The sequence below is a fragment of the Malaya genurostris genome, chromosome 2, assembly GCF_030247185.1.
Source record: "Malaya genurostris strain Urasoe2022 chromosome 2, Malgen_1.1, whole genome shotgun sequence".
Taxonomy (NCBI): Eukaryota; Metazoa; Arthropoda; class Insecta; order Diptera; family Culicidae; genus Malaya; species Malaya genurostris.
Genome location: NC_080571.1, coordinates 166,948,467 through 166,966,595, shown reverse-complemented (window position 1 = coordinate 166,966,595; position 18,129 = coordinate 166,948,467). Strand labels below are relative to the sequence as shown.

The 18,129-nt window shown below is 34.4% G+C and overlaps 2 pseudogenes; one reads left to right on the top strand and one right to left on the bottom strand.

The window, feature by feature from the left end:
• LOC131428972 (uncharacterized) overlaps nucleotides 1-16,900 on the top strand; it is a 28,002-nt pseudogene extending 11,102 nt beyond the window's left edge.
• LOC131432291 (proteasome subunit beta type-7-like) lies at nucleotides 14,266-15,404 on the bottom strand (annotated as a pseudogene).
• Nucleotides 16,901-18,129: the final 1,229 nt, after the last annotated feature.

Below are 18,129 nucleotides of genomic sequence, written 5' to 3'. Positions count from 1 at the left end.
CGAACCTCTTTGAAAAAAGGATTCGTCATGCCTTCAACGGTATAGAAAAATTTAATCAAAGATTTACGATAGCCTATGCCAGAATTTTATCCGATCATTTATTGGACACCATGATGTTAGCTAAACAACTGATAGAAAGCATCATCTTCCGACATAGAAAACTGAAAAATCATCCTATCACTTTAGAAAAAAAAATATGAATTTATCCAACAAATAAATAAACATCTTCCTAATGATAGTTTTGTTCCATTGGATAAATTTGCAACCCAATACGAAATCAACCTGAAAAACAGTACATATCAAATAACAATAAAATCCATGATTATTTCGAAGGAATCATATGAAATATTCAAGGTAATAAGTATACCAGACCTCAAAAATAGGACAAGAATTTTCATCGATCCGCCAAAAATAGCGATTCATCAACACTATAAGTACTTCTATCCATCAGCAAATATAAAGCAATTGAACAAATCACATTTTTTGCACGATCGCACAACTATTCAAACGGCAATGACGTGTATTCCTGCCGCTATATTTCACCAACATCCCATTGGGAAATGCCCTACAACTAATCTACCGACCTATTACACAGAGGTAGTTTCACTATCTAGATCAGGGGTTCCCAAACTATTTTGGGTCATGGACCCCTTTACTGAAATTAATTCAGACCTCAGACCCCCATCAACAAATTACATTGAAAATTCATTTTCTTGCTTTTTTAATATTGATGTAAAATACTTACCAATTTCTGCGAATGGTAAAAACATGATGGTACTTTTTAGTGTCAATATTTCAAATAACAACTTATATCAAACAATAGGGGGTCAATTTCTAGACCTCGTCGACCCCCATAGTCAGTTTTCGTTTACGTCGACCCCCGCAAAAAGGATATCGACCCCAAGGGATCTATATCGACCACTTTGGGAACCCCTGATCTAGATCAAATACAATACTATATATAGCCGAAGACCCGAGCGCTATCACCATACGCTGCGGAACCGAATTAAAAGGCGTCACACACTCAATGGCGATTGTTGTACTAGATCCTGACTGCGAGCTTTGAACTAAATACAGCATGACACACGCTAGTATTGGTGGAACATCATTAGAGAGAAAAATATTTTTCAAAAGTCAAAAGGAAATCCCGTCTTCAACAATCAACCTGCTTGAACCAATGGAAACTTCAGAAGAACCTTTGACTACACACGAATCACCCAATCAACAGCAGAAAACATCTAAGAACGACCATATAGCTCAATATACAACCTCACGGCTATCCTGGCAATTATATCAACAGTGCTCATCGCAGCTATAGTTATCAGTACGATCTACTATAAGAAAAGCAGCAGACGACGACCAATTACAAAACGACCAACGTTCAAAATGACGAATAAACCCACCCCTTTTCCGCGTAGAAGACCACCAAGAAAGATAACAGCCATAAGCGATGAAACAGTTTAAGCTTGTATAACAAAATTTAGATTCTGTTGTTGCAAAATCAAAGTAGATAATCAGAAACACACTATAGAAGACTTAACATAAAACAAGCGTAAACAAATAATGCAAAATTAAGTTATAAGGTACTCGTACGCAAAGAGAACATTGACTAGCAATGAACTATGAAGCGTCGGCAGCTTGTTCTTGTAAGATCTACTGGATAGACTTACGGGGCCCGGTATGTCGCCGACGCAAACCTTAAATCCAAAACAAAAATCAGCTGTTATTGCCGTAACACTCGTTCACTCATGATTAAAGAAACTTTGACCGCAATAATTCATACAACTAGTACTTACTGCACACCGCGAGGAAGAATCAAATTACATCAACTGCACTCGGCGTTGAGTCCGGTCGGTCACATCGTAGAACAGACAAATTATGCTAAGTCAACATTCTCGATGCCGATGCCATTGTCGCACCGCGATGTATTGATATATATTCAATAACATAAGCGGCGCAACGTAGGAACATAAGGAATCATTCAAATATTCAATGTACTTATATATATTTGTAAATAATTGGCTTTAAGAAATATAGATATAAAAACCCAAAAATTATCAATAAAGACACAGTCAAAATCCAAACCTCATTCAGCAAACATTCGTTTCCGAAACACCGGAGCTCTTCGTTGGTTTCCACCTTGCATCCCTTGGACGAAGAGCCCCATTCCAAAGTCTATAGCGTGTAGTATTTGTTACGCAGGTGCTACAAACTATAGAATTCAATCTAGACTTAGAGGTGGCTTGTACTGCAGGACATCTCTAACTAGAACCTTGGTCGAACGTCGTAAGATCACCCAACCGGTGGGCGATAGAAGCAGTGAAGAAGAGTATACATGCTTCACGGCGTATGATATTCATGAATATACCTGCTTTATGAACCATGCCACTTTTGAGGATGCGCGAGCCTTGTTGTTTTATTGGAATGGCTGTCCATGTACGAGAATGAAAGAGAGAGAACATTATTCACCACTACTAATGTTTCTCCATCTCTCGGTAAGAGAGAATGTCTAGCCCCATAATTCATAGCAAGCAAACTATCTTGACGATGAGTGGCTCTTAACTGTTGAACATTTCTTTGAGGTCCAAACGCGCTTCACATTTGATTATACAGAATTAATTTTGTGTACACTGCCACTGCTAGAGCGTTTATTAGAATAAAGGTTTTGCTGTTATGGGGACTTGTATTTTTCACAGCTCTCACAGCTCATAGCAATACACAATGAAAATTCAATGAAAAATTTTTAATGCGGAATACGGACTAAAAGACTTATTTTTTATCCTACTGGTTGATTAACTATCATGCACTATTTTGATTAAATCCAATCAAACGCTATTTAGCAGGAATTTAATTTACAGAAGTAACATTCTGCAGGACCAAGATTCTCTCTAGCAGTCAGCAAACAAAGCATTTATTTGTTTGCAGTATTTGTTGAATTTATCAGATTGCTACTTCTTTTTATAATATTCAAGTATAACTAATAATTCTTACTTCTTCTAATAATTCTTACTTTCTTAAATTGACACAAATTAAAAAAGTTATATGCAACAGTTTTCTGCTATGAAGTTACCATTAAGGTCTGAGGACAGAGGGTCACGTGTTGAGTTTTAAATCGACCACGTGGCTCGCTCAATTCCCTTTGCGCATCGTATTTCTCTTGTACTCTCTCGTATATGAACAAACTGTACCGGGCTGCCAGCATACATTTTATTATTTTGATGAGGAGTTTTATCACATTAATCTATCGTATGGGTTGGACATTACATCGATTCCAATGAACAATGGAAAATTTTCAACTTTCACAAAGATTGAATGTCTGTGTGTTTGGCAGCCTTGTCGAGCCAATTTTATTTCTCTCCTTTTTCAGAATTCTATCAGGAAACCAAAGCGAAAAAAATGGCGGATGCATTGAAACTGACTTTGTTTTACAAAAAAATATTTATTTTCATAGCGATAACATATATGTTTTTATGTATTAATCGCATCTAAACTAAATAATCTAGACTTTGTCACGGTAGATTCATAATACAAGCTTTCAAAGCCGAGATATTCGATGAACAAGTAGAGGTATGCATTTTCGAGCGTTCCAATTTTCAGCAGTTCTTCAGTCAGAAAAAAATACTCAATGAATCATTCTGAAAATTTCACAGAATATTCTCAACTAAATTTCGAAGACATTGTCAGGTGGGTTTTTCTATATTCTGCACCGTTTCCAAGAAAATTTAATTTGAAACTGGAAAACAGCAAAAAACCTACCACTTTATGGTAATGTCCTCAACCCTTAACAGCTGTTCGCGTTCGGAGAGCTAGTCATTAGTCTGTTGGCGAAAACTGAATATATAATCTTCATCACTTTCTAGCCCCGTGAGGATAGTTTGCTTGCTATGAATTATTTTGTGAGAAGACCACGAGAGAAAATTATATTCACGACTTCTGTGCTCATGAAGACTCTAATACTAGCACACTGTACCATCTGTGTATATGTTGTATTTAGGTAATTGCTTCCACTAGCGTTTTGTTTGTGTGGATCTTTTTGGCTGGCAAGGAATCCTCTTTGTGAGCGATGGAATTGTTCGTTCACAATGCAATGGAAACTATGTGTTCATTCACCTTTTCATTCAATTGATATTCCAAACCCTGCTGATTGTCGAACATAGTTACCAGAAAAGTAATATAGATTAACTTATTTCACGGTCAGTATAAAAATACAGAACGGCAACTTAATGTGCTAGTTGGGCTGTATATTTGCTATCTGTGATCGCACTAAAGGATAACGACGTGTCACTCAGCAAAAGTTTCACCGAAAGTGTAGATTTTTGCCTAGCAAGAAAAAACAAACAGTACAGTTTACTTTTAGTACAGCACAGCATCAATTATGCTCTACCTAAACCAAATAAATCAAGCTGTTTTTCGTAACATTAATTTATATTTATTCTACGAGAAAAACCGGATTGAATAAATTCGTTGGTCTTAAATAGTTTGATTTCCGACAAAAATCGGAGATTCTTAAACTTTACTCAATATACATTTTCAAGCAGCCGACTGATCACAATATCTTTTGTACGCTGGTCATTTGAAATATTGCCACAACTACTATGAAATTGACTGGGAAAAGCCAGAAAGAATCTTTAGGTATAGCGTACATATTCAAACATATCAAACCTGAGGTAAATTGGCAGCGATCTGCCTAAGGAGAGTATTGCGTTCCTTTTCGACATCTTGCAGTTTGTTTTCCGTTTCAGTGAGTCTTTCCTGAGCTTCTCTCAAGCTATCCATCAATTTATCCCTTTCATCTAGCATGGATACCATGAGTTGTTCAAAGTTAGCATCTTCTCCGCTGAGTTGGGAGGATCTCTGTGATATGTTATCCTCCGAGATCGTAGGCATAACGTCACACATCATGTTCCACATTTTGTTTTGGATCCCAAAATTATATACAGTGTACACCAAAAGAGCAGTGTCTACTTAAACTTTTATGAAAATATTCATGAAACATAATTAAACAAGTTTTTTTTTCATTTATATGGAGTTATTTGTTTAAATGCGTTGGAACTCATAATTAATATGAATTGTTGATTACAACTGCTCCAGTTTGCAAGAAAGTCAACACGATCGGGATGCATCAAATCTATACAGTGATTAGATCGCCATCATTTACTACCAGAGATGCCAGGTAAAAATTTCAAATATCTGCAGACAGGGTCTGTAAATCTGAAAAAAATCTGCAGTCAGCAAGTATGTCTTGCTGGCAGCAATTTCTCTATAAAGTATGACACGCAAAACTGACTTGGCGAGCAAAAAAAAAAGACGAAAGTCTGCGAGAATTTCAAAAGTCTGTAAAAGTCTGCAAAAGTCTGCACAACAAAAAATGTCTGCAGCACTATACCCCAAATCTGCAGATTTACAGACAAATCTGCAGACCTGGCATCTCTGATCTCTGCGTGGGAGCTCGAATGACAGATACACTTCGAACAAGATTAGGCAAAACTAGGTTGGATTAGTTTTAAATTACCCAAACTTATCTAGACTAGTTGGGATTAAATGAGATTAGAGAAAATTATTTTGGAATGACATGAGTTTATTAGTATGAGATTGTCTAGAGTTTAGAGTGATTTGCCCCTTGTATCAAACCAAGTTTAATACTCTATTCTAAATAAATGGTAGATTTCGCACAATAAACTAAGATCAACATTACCACCTCAAAGTAAAAACTTTTTTTTCAACTTCTACTATGATTTTTCAAATGAACTCGTCCGTTTTCATAAGAAATCGTTAAAAAGGTGGAGTGATTAGAAATTTTCCTACCGATTTGACAGCTCTTGCTGAAAGTATCATCTCTTAGCAAGCAGCGCCTCTACATTTTAAGTTTTGCGACAATGTGCCAATCAACAACAATTGAATTATGGTGCCATATCTAATTTGAAAATGTTCACTTCATAAGTTGAGATGGATTTCCGAAACCCAATATGCAACGTCAAGTCAGGTAATACAACTGTCAGTCTGGCAATAGTGTTTCATGATGCCAAGACTTGTCTAACTTTTAAGTCAATTTAGTTACAAATTTTAATATAAATGGATTTCAGTGTTCTTCATTAAATATCTGCACAAAAATATATATATTATAAAAAGTGATTTGTACATTTATTCCTAAACGGTTATCTCGTCATTGCAATTAAATACTAATAGATAGCTCAAATACTAATAGATAGTTTAATTTTTTCCTCAATACTTTTGGTGAAATCTGTATAAATCTGTATTAAATTTAAGAAATCTGTAAGAAATCTGTACTCTGTATTAAATCTGTATGCGCATGTAAAAATCTGTACAATACAGATAAATCTGTATAAATGGCATCTCTGATTCGGCCCAAAAATCTATTGGCATATTGTCGCAAAACTGAAATGTAGAGGCGCTGCTTGTTTAGAGATGATACTTTCAGCAGGAGCTGTCAAATCGGTAGGAAAATTTCAGAAATTACTCCACCTTTTCAACGATTTCTTATGAAAACGGGCAAATTCATTTAAAAATCATAGTAGAAGTTGAAGAAAAAGTTTTTTCTCTGAGGTGGTAATGTTGATCTTAATGCATTGTGCGAAAACTAACGTTTATTTAGAATGGAGCATTAAACTTGGTTTAATACCATTTTTCAAATGCCTGGAAATAACAAATAAAGTATCCAAAATAAATGGCACTCGATCGTTATACATTCTAGTACTCGAAAAATCAACATTACACTGGCTTCAGTTTAAAAAAATGTTGATCCGAATAAACCTAACCTTACCCAATTTCACACATTTCATAAGATTTTCCATGTTTATTTGTAGTTTACACTAAAAAAAGTAGTAGTAATCACTTTGAAATCGATTTTCATCTACTCCGAGTGTACTTTTATTGCTGATATCTATTTGTACTATTGAATTAACGATAAAAATGTTGCAAATCAATACTGCCGATTAAAAAATTTCCGAAAGAATCCTCCTCTTCTTGGTTCCATTTTTCATTGCCATGTGTCGTTACCGGTAAATCAGCTTTGCGACAATGTGCCAACAATGTACACTCGGAGCAGACCCTGTCAGCTTGGAGCGAAATCAATATTCAGTTCAGCAACGCCATTGCACGGTGTCACATTCAACATATCATGTCAATTGTATGGGTGCGCAGTGCTGCTTTTTTGGCGCGCACGAATTTGACATATCTCTCCCCTACTTCTGTGTACGAGATTCGATGCGGACTCGCCTGAGGACGCCATGCTCGCACAAAATGTTGTTGCCAATGATTTGTTCGGGAAATGTGAGAGCTGGACATCTTGTTAATATGATGTCTTTGCTCGGAGTAGAAGAAAATCGACTTCAAAGTGATTACTACATTTTTTTATATAAACTATTTATTGGAATATGAGTAAAAATTAAATTATTAAGATTTAAATTGGGTGTTCAGCCACAAGTGGCGACTTTTCAGCCCTATTATATACATGATTTGGTAATTACCATGAAGACATCATTTGCTTCCGCAATTCTGGGATTTTTGTGTAGGGAAGATTCTACACACTAAGATTCCATTCCGTTGTTCGGTAATTTTTTTGATGAAAACTTTCGGTAATCAATAGAAATTACCGATATTCCGGTACATGAACGTCATTTTACAAAAATTATGCAAATTTTTACCGGACGATCAGTGTTACGCAAGTTTTCATTAACGAATTCTGTAAATATATATATATATATATATATATATATATATATATATATATATATATATATATATATATATATATATATATATATATATATATATATATATATATATATATATATATATATATATATATATATATATATATATATATATATATATATATATATATATACATATATATATATATATATATATATATATATATATATATATATATATATATATATATATATATATATATATATATATATATATATATATATATATACAATTCATACGGTAAATCTGAATACCGTACCATACCGTCCGTATGGTAAAATAATCTTCCAATAACCGAACTTCTGTAAATACTGATTGTCGTGAAAACTAACTGTCAAACATTTGATAAAATGTTCAGTTAGGGTCTCTTTATTAACCAAAAAAAATCTTGGAGAGTTCATCGAATGGATTGAGGTACAGGTGCTAAAATTTTTGAAACATTAGAATCACTAAAAGCTTTTTGTTTACTTATAGGCAGAAAATAATTTTGTGTCACTTGTCCACTTGCTGCCTACACAAAACGATCGAGAGTAATTTCTGGTGGACTCGACGGATTGTGCAGTGTTTTGGAAGGTGGAATAAAACCATAACCACAACAGGTTGGAATTAAATTAAAAATTCAATTTTCTTCATTCATTTTTGTGAACATGTGTTGTTTTTTTAAAATCCGAAAACAAAAGAATTTTAACCAAAGAAAAACAAACAAACAACAAATTACCGAACAATCAGTTAGATCCATTTGGTTTACAGTTTACGGTAGTTGTTTGACAGTTAAGCAATTACCGAACGATCGGTAATCAATTGTATTACCGAACTGATTACCGAACGTTCAGCTGTTGAAAATTCGGTAAAATATTACCGAATTCTGCGAAATTTTCTAAGTGTGTAAACCTACTTGTGTTGTGTAATGGGGAAAAGGAACTTATATACTAACTTATCAACTAATACAGAGAGCGAATCGATTCAATTGAAGATTGCATCGATTTTTGTTGGAATTTGCTTATAATATTATGTGACATTACATCTAATGGTTCTATATTTGTGAGTCTGTGTAACTTATTTGTACTAAACCAGGGAGGACGCTTCAAAATCATTTTCAGAATTTTATTCTGAATCCTTTGAAGCGTTTTCTTCCTGCTGGAACAACAAGTTTTGGTGCATTTAGTTTAATTTTCCATTTTGATAGATAATCACTGAAAATATTTAAACTTCTTTGTAAGCGGCTGCAGAACACTCTTAGATTTCTACCTGTGGCTAACAGATTTGTGTCAACACAGAATAGCGATTTCTGACAACCAACGGGTAGATTTGGAAGATCAGAAGGGAAAGTATTATTCAAGATTGGAGCTACGCTCGAACCCTGCGGAACACCTGCTCGTACGGTAGCAATTCTGATTTACAATTCTAATAACTAACCTGAAGAGTACGATCAGTTAAATAATTTTTAATCATTTTGATCAAATAAATAGCAAACTGGAAATCAGACATTTTTGCTATTAAGCCTCTGTGCCATACACTGTCGAATGCTTTTTCTATGTCTAGAAGAGCAAATCCAGTGGATAACCCAGAAGATTTATTTGCTTTTATAATGTTCGTTACTCTGACAAGTTGATGAGTAGTTGAATGTTCATGACAAAATCCAAACTGCTCTGGTAGAAAAATTGAAAAATCCGAGGGGAATGACAGTAATTCAATTCCTAATTACCAATTAAAAATTTACTCCGCTTCGCATTGCTTGAGGCTCATATGTGTCATTTTCCCTCACTTAATGAGAATATGAAAAGTAAGCTTCGCTTTTTAGATCACCGTGGGTATATCATCAATTTATCTAGGTTTTACAAGAATATTCATGAATAATTTGCTTGTGTTGCATAGTTACTGCTATGACAACACATACAACAATATCGTTGATGACAAGCGGTGAAATAAATTCATGTTCGAAAGAATTGAATACGCGCAAGAAGACTGAATTTGTAAGTAATAAATGTAATGAGTGAATTGAATGCATATTAAATAAGGAAATATATTTCCAGCTTCAAGCTGCTGGAAAATGAGGAACATGAAGAGACCGTCTACAACGGATACGAAATATGCCCGGAGGCTGGAACGGAATTTATTGTGAAAGACACGTGTAATGTGAAGCCGAACAATATTTTTAAAATTCGAAACCGCAACGGGAAGGTTGTACATTTAAAAAAATCTACATTTGTATGGATGATTTCGAATCAAACCGAACGTTGCTCGACAGACAGAATTTATCGTTTTCAATCACAAGAGAAAGCAAGTTTGTCGATACAAAGATTTGGAAATGATGTTCTGAATAATATAGTTATAGGAGAATGGATTTTAGTGAGAGAAGATAGTTTAAAAGTTTGTAAAGTATATGGTTTCAAATACATGACAGGGAAGAATAAGAACTACTCTCTGGATAGTGCGCCAATTAATGTACCAACGGGTGCAATAAGACGTGGTATCATTATTATTGGTTCATATTTTGACATTTTTTATTTTGATAACGAATTTTTATTGGAGATTTCGGATCAAAGTAGCAAAATTCAGATAGACATAGAATAGACATACAATAAATAGTTTCTCTTATATATGTATATATATATATATATATATATATATATATATATATATATATATATATATATATATATATATATATATATATATATATATATATATATATATATATATATATATATATATATATATATATATATATATATATATATATATCTGAATCTTGTGAGGTCTCAAGATACTCATGATCGAAAACCTAATCGGTTAAAGCTGGTAACCATCTGGGAAAATTATTCGCGCTTTGAATTACCATCATCAATTATCGGTTGAATATGACCAATTATTTATAAACAACCATACTAGTCAGAATAGCTTGTTTTTATCATAAATTGTTGTTGTTAATTTCACATTTAATTGGCAGAAAGATATGTTTGTACATAAAAAATATTAAATTAGACAAATTATACTCTGTTACTGAACTGTCAATCATTTCTTTTAGCTGCTACTGATGTGTGCTACTAACAAGTAGATGCATGTGGATATGTCGTCTCTTGTTTGCAATAACAAAGAATAAAAAGCATTTCAAAGAATTTCGACGTTATAGTAGTCCTTTGAAGTGAATTTCTCGTTGCCAGACTAACTTCTACTTCGAAATCAGAATTAATTCAATACTGTCATCCCCCTCGTTTTCGATAGGACTCACAACCAGGCATGGGAAAAATCAGTTACAATTCTTTCTTAACCATTCATTTGTCTATATATCTCAATCTGTCATTAGGTTTTTTATCGTGACGACACAAATGAACAAGCATTCATCCTTGACAGTTCAGCGGTACTGTTTACAAACAAGCTTAAACAAAAATCGAAGAGCACATCTAAAACAATCATCTTCACACTTTGCAACTAGTCACTTTTATTTAATAAATATTAAAAACGAACCGTATTCAATCGTGAACAAATGTTTTAAAACTTTATTTAGGCGATACGGACCGTAAATGGTTTGGTCCAATTTGTCAATAAACAAACAAAAGAAATTTCTGTTTACAAACAGTACTGCTGGACTGTCAAAAAGTGTTCATCTGATTGAGGTTAGCAGTGACGGTAAAAAACCTAATTTGTTAGAGCAAATTCAGCAGCTGCAAATTTCATATGGGTGGTCTATAATGTAAATGAAACTGAAACAAACGTATCCCCAGCAATCCGTTTTAGTTTTATTTATTCGACCAGTTCTACTGTCAAATTTAAAACTGGTATACATTGCCGTTCTATTTTTTCTATATTTGAAACACAGATAAAACGCTACTGGGGCTGCCAGTTTATTTTGTTATAATTTCTAGATTTAAATTTTAAAACTGACATAAATTATGCATCTAGAACTAGAACACTCCTGAATATGCCCTTATGTATGCATCAGAACGTATGAGTTAAAAAATATTCATCACAGCCAGCAGGGCTTGTATTGTGAATCCTCAAACGAACGAAGCAACAAAAAATATCTGCTGTGAACACTTTGCTTGACATAGCTGAATGAGAGACCTATATTAGAGAGAAACTGGATGCGTGAGAGTATATGCTACTGAGCAGACCAATTCCCCTTGCCAAGTAAATTGTCTGTGCTCTCATTCTCAGTTAACACATGAACTAAGCAATCCATGACAATGTAATGAAATGAAGGGTTCACTCTCGTTAGTATTGTACGAGAAAGAAGACCTTGCCTCACGGTGTGCTACAAGACGCGAAGCAACGTCATATAGGCAATGTTTACGGTTTATTTAAAAAAAGTAGGTTTACAGAAATCATTTTTAACATAATGTTCGCATTCCAAAACCAAATTTGATCACATTTCAAACAGACTTTAAACATTTTATAGCAGAAATTTTGCATTTGAGCCCATTTTCAAAACGATCAATTTGTTTCTTGGCAGTTTACACTGTGTATATATCCTAAAAACACTAAAAGCAATGTTCTTTAAATTAATATTCATCGGAATTAAAAGTTATGAAACTAGTTTCCTCATAGGCATCTACAATATGAGAACCATTCATCAAATGCTAACCTAATGAAGCATAGGTCTCAGCAAGCGGGCATATTCATGAACTAATGAACGAACGAAGTAGCTCTCCTGGCTTGGGTTACGCTGTGAATTCTACCTGACATACGAATGTGTGTGAATAGCACAGATGGTGAAACCCTTTCGTTCATATTCGTTGCTTCAATATGCAAGCCCTGACAGCCAGCCCAAACGTTCACTCACTAAATTAGCTGTGTAGTGTTGTACCGATGCCATTCGTTCCTATCGAATGCAGGTTTCATTCTTTTATTCATTCCTTGAAGTGACTTTCAGATGTGAATCAATCAGATTCGAATGTTGTTTTTTAGTGAGACATTCAGTAAGGGCGTGCTTGTTTCAATCGTTAGTTAATTCAGCGTTTTTAAATCAGGTTTCTGTAAAATCCGACTAATGTTTAACATCTATCGTAACAAAGAAATTTAGGTAGAATACTAATATCATATTTATGAGCTTTAGGTGGATGAATTTTTTTTATAGAATGAAACGCTCAAAACCAACGCAAAAAGCCTTGTTAATGCAGGTTATTCGAGAGCAGGACGGGATGTTCAAATGCATCGCCGAGATCAAGTGCTCCACGCAGAAAAAAGGTGCATATTAGAATTAAATATACCATACCCTAAATTGAAATTTCAAACATTTTGTTGAATCTACCTAATATATGTTCAAATCAAACATCTCATTCAGAGTAGTAAGTCTAATTAGAAACAAAATCAGATAACACTTTGATTCAAAGACAGTATTTTTATATAACCTAAATGAAAAATATTTGATAGAAATACGTTAAACCTTTGATTCAAAGCGAAATATTTTGCTAATTCAAACAAAACTTTTTTTTAATTCGAATACTTTTTCCAAAACTGTGCAGCAAAATAGAATCAAATCTATTGAGTGTTCGAATCTAAAACCTTCCCGTCGAGAGTTAATGCAAACGGACTTGTTTAGTTAATTCAAAAGTTTTATTTTTTGGTTTTGCATAACTGATGTTTAAAATAAACGATATTAAAAGTTGAATCAAATTCAATCAACATATTAAAAAATCATTAAAATGTGTACTTAGATTTGAACGTGTAATTAACAGAAACACAAATCAAATTCAAAATGGCTTCAGCATAAGAAATCGGGTTTGAAGCGATACAAATTGAACAAGTTTCTGCTGATGAAATTGCATTTATTGAGCTTCTAAGCACTTTTCATTTGTCGCCGCTTGTTATTGAGTTATTTTTGGGTAAGTATGTTAACAATAGTCAACAAAATATTAAAAATTTTTTCATTTTTATTAGCCAACCAATACTCTACTGAAACGCTAAAAATTATTGAGCGACGGGAAATTGAGGAACTAATTCCTGTACCATATCTCGCTGAACGAACAAAATTTATTTTTCATTTAAATAATTGGAGAATGAAACAAGTAATCTAAATTCAAATTAAATAGTGACCAACATTATGAATCCCTAACCTTTCAGGGGGTTCCAGCTCTAGAAATTATTCCAGCAACACAACGTGATGTGCAAATCATTGAACGTACAGTTTCGCGCGAGCAATGTACCAAATACAAATAATAATACCCCTAAGTCCCATACATTCGGAGCGCTAATGTTTGGTTCACAGAATGATCAATTTAGCCTAGCATGTTTTACTTTTTCGTCATGACAGCTTAGAAAAGTTGAAAAAGAAAATCTCTGGCAACACTACGACATCGAAGCATGCTAGTAATTATCATGAAAACAATGCGTCGCTATCAAATAGCGGATGAAAACATTTATGAATGAAATGACTTATATTTCAAAACGAAAACTTCGATGATTTGAGGTATTTTATTTATTCCATTACCAAGTTTCATATTGTTTTTTTTTTATGGAAGAACCATATTCATAACTGACGCCAGTGTGATATTCTTCTGGACCACAAGTGATCGACAAATATCCAACAAGTTGTTGTAGCATATCTGGAATTGTGTATTTATTGACGTTTTAATATGTTAAATAATAAACGATTGAATCAGAGATCAGAGTGCGCTCGCATTCCTCGGTAATATCAATGTTGAAACACTTGCTCTGTTGAACTGCCGTTGTTGTAGTCATATGCGAGGGAACGGCTACCTTTTTTAGTAGCTTCCTCGAACGTCCTCAAATATTGTGCATCATTCTTTCGAATCACACATAGATCAATGTTAGAACCGGATCCTAAATCGTTGAAAACTCCGGCAGTAATTGCCTCACGAACCAACTTTTTGCTCTCCTCTTCATCCATATCTGGTTTCCAGCGAGACTCGAACACGGACATAGCTGCAAGTCTGCCCGATCTCATTGTAGCATAAGGCAGCTTATCTGTCGATCCGTGAGGATAAATACAATAAATATACGATCCCGTATGATATACACCCCCTAAAACCAAAGCAGCGCTAATATGACCTTGATAGCGAAACAAAAACTGTTTCAACATCGTATTAGCAATAACTATCGGGACTGTTCATCCAGTATTTAACCGGTGTAATTCTAAATTTGACGATATCATATGAGTGGTTATTTCCGTGTCAGCAGCTGTTCCGGCACCACAGTAGTTCATGTTTTTAGTCAAGTAGTGAATATTTTCGCAGTTTTTATCCTCCACGATTGGTCTCTCAGTAGCACGAGTTTTAATAGCTTTCGGCGGAACAAATCGTTGGTGCATTGTTGAGCATTTCTATAAAACATCAAGGTTAGAAATTCAAGTCTTGCGTTTCCTCTGACGACACTAACCTGCGACAGTTTTCAAAACTGAATCCGGGTGCTTCCAGATGTCGATAGTCATATCGGTTCTTAGTCAAACAATGGTAATCACAAAAAGCAGCTTCAATTACATTCAAATTCTTTCGGATTTTCCACGATCTCGAAAAATTAAACATCTTTGTTTATGAGCATAATAAACAGTCACTATGGTGAATCATTTTCCAGTCATCAGAGTTGCCAGTTTTATATAAAATTCAATAAGGTACACCGTCACTCTGACAGTGTATCATGACAGTGTACCGCACGATGCAAAATGTGTCCTTGAAAATTTGTCGGAGTACTCCGTATTATAATTTGTATTTGAATGTACAGCAACACATTTACTGAATGTGTCTTCTAAAGGGCAAAACATAATCAAGCGTTTCGCTAAGAATCCATATCTCACACGGAGTGATAAAAAAACTATCACACATATTGTGATAGACGAGTTCAAAGATCGTTTCGGACGGCTCACTTCTACAGAGCTTCAAATGAGAGCGGCAGAATTGAATAAAATTTTTCCCGGTGAACCACAGGTAAACACAATTTTATCGCTTTTTCATTTTCCATGTCGGTGTGATGCAAACAAAAGACAGGTTACCTACTTAGGCGATGCAGTACCGATATAAAACAATACGCTTTACTATTTATTGTAAATAAAAAAAAAGTGATTCACTATTCTAGGATTTTTGGTACGAACCTACTCATGGTAAAGACGCTAATGGAAATAAAAGTAAGTTGCGCAAACGGGCAAAATGCAGGCTGTACGATCGAAACTTGAATTATAAACCTAGCCTAACTATCAGTGAATCTAACTCGGCGAAAACGGAAGAATCGTCAATAGAACCTGCGCTATTGGAAGCTTCGAAAGAGCAATGTATGTTATAGATATGTTTGATTTTTATAATAATAATAAAACTTATTCGTTTTTAATTACAGTGGCTGAGTATCAACAAGTGAAGTCGTGGTTTGTTCATAATCAAGATGAATGGGAAGAGATACGACAAAAGTGGAAGAAATTCAGCAACATAAGATATCTGGAGCTTTCAAAATTGGGAAACAGAACGTGTGCCTCTATTTTGAATGAACTACCGACGCTTCGTAATTATCAAGGATATCAGTTAGTACAGTTAGATTTCCAAAATCGTTATCCCGGAAAAGATACACTTTTATTCGACCGATGGGCTAGATTCATAGATGCGGTTCGTCCAATATTGAATGCTGAAGTGTCAGATTCTGAAGGTAAAATTCTGTTGAACCTCCTTGATAATGATAATATTAATAATGGTAAGACTTTACTACATATTCAGGAGCAAGTAGATCTAATAATTATTCATGTTTTGTAGATGCCCGAGATTCGATTATAATTTCACTTTTGGCACATATTTTACCTAGCTCGATCCTCACGATAAAAAGTGTGGGTCGTTGGAAACCATCAATTTTGGAATCCCAAGACAGCATCATTGTCCACGTACGCAATCTTTCAGAATTTGAAACATCGATAACAAGGCTATTCAATGCATAGCACATCAAAGGAGTGGAATCAGCACCATTTATTGTTGTTCACATCGAAAGAAAAATCAATCTAACTAGTTTCACAGTTTGGAACAACGTTGTATCATATAAGTTTCCAAACTTTCTAAAAGCTTTAGATATATGCATCAAATTGTTCAAGGTATACGACATTGACTTTCCTCGCCAGTCGGTTTCAGTTTGGACATTGTTAAGCGTATGTCTGTTTGATTTTCAGTGCACATATGAGCATGCAAATGTGAACTCTTTGTGTAAAGTGATCTCGGAAAAAATTCAAGAGATATGATTTCGTGCATTATTGAAGAGTGTAGGTGGCGTTCATCTTCACTCAACAGTTTTTTTAATCATATTAACAACATGCATAGTACCATACATCATTACCGTTGTAACATTGAACATTGCACGAGGAGCTATAATGTGAGAGCATCATTTTATCGACACATCAAAAAACATTTCACAGCTGATGAAAGGAGACCGACAGTGAACTGTGCAACCATGAGCTTCATTTCAAATTCAAGTTTCGAACAATCATTACCGAGTGAAGCGATCTACGAAGATAATAAAAATGAGAACCAGTTAATAGAAGAAACTTCAGGTCGGAGCATTAATATTGATATTTCTGCTCTAGCAGGACGGATGGTCAATACGGCAATTGATTTGAATCTTAAGTGGTTAAACATGAATACGATTCCAAGAAAAACTGTGTTTGAATTTCAAAATGATCTTAAAGTGAAAATAATCCAACAATTTGGAGATATTGTTAATGTTATGTCAACAATTGGCTTTGTTACTCAGGAAGGAAAGCAGATATTTGAACAAATCTTCAATTTACCCAGTAATATGGAAACAGAAAACAAATTTATTCAAACGCTTAAATCAATAGGTTTGTATATGGAACCTAGAGAATTTATCATAAGCAATGAGCTGCGCCCTGGGGTTGTACAAAATAAACAAGAGCTACATAACGATCCAGTAACAGGTAAGCCTTAATTTTATTATTGAAATAACAATTGAAATCGATTAATTATTCCATAGGTGTATTACTGCCGATAAAATTTCAACTAAAGAAGTATCTTGAATCAAAAGGAGTCATGGAAACAGTACTAAAACATCTTACCCCTTCATGTGATGGCTACATTCGCACCCTCGTTGATGGTTCCATTTGGCAGAATAAAGTACGATTCAGACCGTCCGGCTTCTTCCGTCACCGTCACCGGAACGTCAACGTCCGTCACCGTCATTCTAATTCACACTATCCGGTTTCCTATCCGTGTCCGTCATGTCATTTTCTTACACGCAGAATTTGAAGAGCTTAGTTTCGCACAATTTTATTCCACTAATACAAAATTTGGGAGCTTTTGAAGCCAATCGATCAGTTGTTTTCCTACCTTTTAATCGAATAAATAACTTTCAAAATTAGCAAGAAAGAGGAAAAAACAAAACAATCAGTTCCACTCACCAACGTAACGTACTTTGCAAGTCTACCGATAAATTTAATTACCTATATGTGGTATA